Source organism: Clupea harengus, chromosome 16 (genome assembly GCF_900700415.2).
Source record: "Clupea harengus chromosome 16, Ch_v2.0.2, whole genome shotgun sequence".
In the NCBI taxonomy this organism is placed as follows: Eukaryota; Metazoa; Chordata; class Actinopteri; order Clupeiformes; family Clupeidae; genus Clupea; species Clupea harengus.
Window position 1 is genome coordinate 13,502,017 of NC_045167.1, and position 3,386 is coordinate 13,505,402.

At 41.1% G+C, this 3,386-nt stretch overlaps 1 long non-coding RNA gene across 1 annotated transcript; it reads right to left on the bottom strand.

Annotated features, from left to right (window-relative positions):
* Window positions 1–269: 269 nt before the first annotated feature.
* On the bottom strand, window positions 270–2,638 carry LOC116224151. Its single transcript, XR_004165460.2, has 2 exons — window positions 1,009–2,638; window positions 270–853 (listed from the first exon to the last, which is right to left on the bottom strand). It is a non-coding gene; the product is annotated as an uncharacterized LOC116224151 (long non-coding RNA).
* Window positions 2,639–3,386: the final 748 nt, after the last annotated feature.

Sequence of the window (3,386 nt, forward strand, 5' to 3'; positions counted from 1 at the left end):
GAAGCTACTCAATACAAGCTGGTGGGCCAAGCCAAGAGCGGAATCAACGCCATGCAAACCAGAAACGCCCTTTTGTGACAAATGACACCCAGCATTGGTATGTTGCAATTCCCCCTTTGAAAAAGAGATTTCTGTTCCGCATTTAAAACACTACCGAGTGCTTTGGCAGTTATCATACTCTTACGTTTCATGAAAACCGAAAAATCGACAAAGTGATCTCACACGTTAACAAAGTGATCTCACAAGTTAACCATAAAATGTGACACAGATTCAACGTATAATATATTTTTATTTACCATTCATCACTCTGTAGGCATCACACATTCAACCAACACACACATTTGCAGTCTGTTCAACGGCATCTTTAAGTCTGAATAAGAATGACATTCTTATTATTTAAATCCACACACTGCCATAGTAGCCAATATAGTAAAGGCCTACAGTAAGGCAGGCTTCCGATATAACGCTGGAAATGGAGGGTGAATTACCAACATGTCGGGTCTTGATGAGGCTCGGATTGCGCTGCTGTGAATCAGCCGAGGGTCGGCGAAGCGGGTGACCTGAAAAAGTCTCTCACAACAGTTGCAACTACAGCGAACTCTCCGCAACATGTAACAAGACAGTAATTTAACACCCTTGGTAACTATGTTGACACACTGTTACAAAGATATGACCATAGATGGACACGAATCGTTGTTAGAACATGCCACGTATACCTCACGAAAAGACAGGTTTACCTGGAGACCACGGGCGGTGGCCACGGCAGAGCTCAGCTCAGGCTCCCAGTGCGCAGCTGTTACTGTAGGGTTAAGCGGATAGCTCCCCCTTACGTTTGGACAGCGTCGGTGCATCACTGGGAATAGGAAAACCCGACAATGAAATCACATGGCAAAAACGTGATACACACTTCAACATATAGGCACGGAGGCCATAGGCCTAATGTTCTTGGCTCTTCAGATAGCAAATACATTCAACCCTCTACATAGAATGTAGGAACATGATACTAACATTGCACTTTCTGTCTTTGGCCAGTGCTCACTGTCAACGTCAGCTGGCCGAGAAGGCCTACACGTCCAGGTCGGGCCTGTTCAGCTCACTGGGCAGAACGTCAGCATCGGGCCTCAGATTTCGTTCCAAAATACAACATTGTCGAAATCTCTCTGTAGAAAGTCTAGAGTCGTTTCGAAGGCTGGCTGTGGTGATTGCGCATGAAACGGAATGTGTGTTCCGTCGTCCAAACGAAAGTAACGCTCTGTGAAATATGATTCGGACGATGAATTCTCCTGCTTTGACCAATCGTCACACATATCTTCATACACGCGATCCATGATGTACTGTGTCGTATTTCTTGGTGCCATCTGTCCTGAAACTTCAGTTGTCTGGGCCTTATCCTTCAAATCGTCTGGACAGGGTACACGTTTTGGGCCTAACTGCCTTTTCACGCCATCGTTCAATCGTCGTCCCAACTTCTTGTATGGATGAGTATTCCCTTTTTTTTCACCGAGGTAGTTGCGAACAGTCTTCACATTAAACCTTGCCCGAAAAACGTTCTTGTTTGATTTCAGACAAATCTCTTTTATCGAAGAATGACCAAGCATACATTTCTCCCCTCTTACTTCCATATCGTCTTTACACATTTCACTTCAAAACTACTTAAGGTACAGTAAAAGCGTTGCTGCTTACAAACTTCGACTACAAATCACTTGTTCAAATCTAAAAACAAACTTAAACCATGAAATGCAGTGTTTCGAAACAACGACTACCTTCTCTCTTGTATGCTCTCAACAGCTCCAGTAACCAACGTGTAACAATCGTTGCAAGTCATCGACAAATGTATCCACTCTAACGGAAGTACGTCACGAATGCCAAGAGAACCAACCAATAGCAGTTTTACACCATGGTGGTAGGTATGCGCAAATAGAGTTTCTACTGAATGGACTAGTCCGGTCTTGTTGCTGTCTGGCATGAAAAGAGCTTTCTTTGTAACGAATGCAGACAAAGACACAATTCTGTCACTTATTATCACCTACTGGCTCCCTGCAAGTAGACTTAGGCGCCAACAAACAAACAGAAAAAACTGAGTGGACAGAGTAGCCTAACTTAAGACCAAAAAAAAGAAATAAAATAAAAAAGAAGGTAATGTATGTCATGGACATGTCTCACTGTTATTAACATTTCAAAGTCTAGAGCAGTGCAATGACTCTGCATATTTGTTGAGTTGTTTCTGACGATTGTTTTCAAAAGTATTGAATTTGATAGATGGAACCCATTCAATTAAAATAAAGAATTATTGTAATGAGATTTTCAAATTACCATGACAGAAATCAGAGCAGCAGAAATTGGAAGAATATAGTTATATTCATAGTATCAGGAGGTGTGTGTCTTATAAGCACGACTTCCTATATGTTTGGGAGGGGCCTTGAAAGTCTGGATAGATCCTTCAGAACAAGAAACGTTCTGTGTAGCATTTCACCCCCACAGCTGCCACCACTCCACTGCCCAACCTTTTGTCTTCAAAAGGTGTAAATGGCCCAATTTTATTCTAACCCTTCACAACACAGTTAGCAAGCCCAGCCTGTCATCCACGTCTTTACAAGTAGAGACTCTTGCTAAACTTTGAAAAACCACATGCATTCCACCCAACACCCCTTCTCTCCCCTGAGCACTTTGTCAGGTTGACTTGAATTCGTTTTGTTATCCTTACTCTCACAAGGTTTTTGTTATTTTGTTAAGCACTTCTAAATCACGTGGATAAAAACTGTCTGCCAAATGAATAAATGTGAAGCAAAGTAGTTGGTTGGATTACCGAAACAGACTAATAACTTAACCCTTTTTTAACATGTTGTCCCGTTAAACTGGTATGTGCTGGTGTAAAGTTAATTTGAACACCATGTAAACTTGTAACACTATATTGTCACACACAAGGTTAAAATATTATCTGATTTAAATTCTAGGTTTATTGACCAGAATTGTTTCTTATTTTGAAGCTACTAGATACCGTAACGTTTCATAATAAACTCTAAATTGAATTGTCTCTTGAATGAGGGGCACATGGGCGTGGCTTTCACTGTTAATATTAGTGGGGTTAGTTTTTTGTAAATGTATGGTGTGTCAAACCAGTTATGGAATCTTCTTTGTGTGGTGCTTACAAATACTGAAGATCTCCACTAGGTGGCAGCAGTGGAATATGTGTAGACTCGAATTGTTGCGTTTCACCATTGCTTTAGCTTGACTGCAGAATAGTCAATTGTGCTGGCTGTAATTAAACTTTAATTGTTGCAGGAAGAGAGAGAGAGAGACCGAGTGAACAAAGAAAAGAGAAGAAAAGATGCATTGCACATGACAAAGGTTAAAACATATCTCATCAAAGTTTAAAAAAATATATT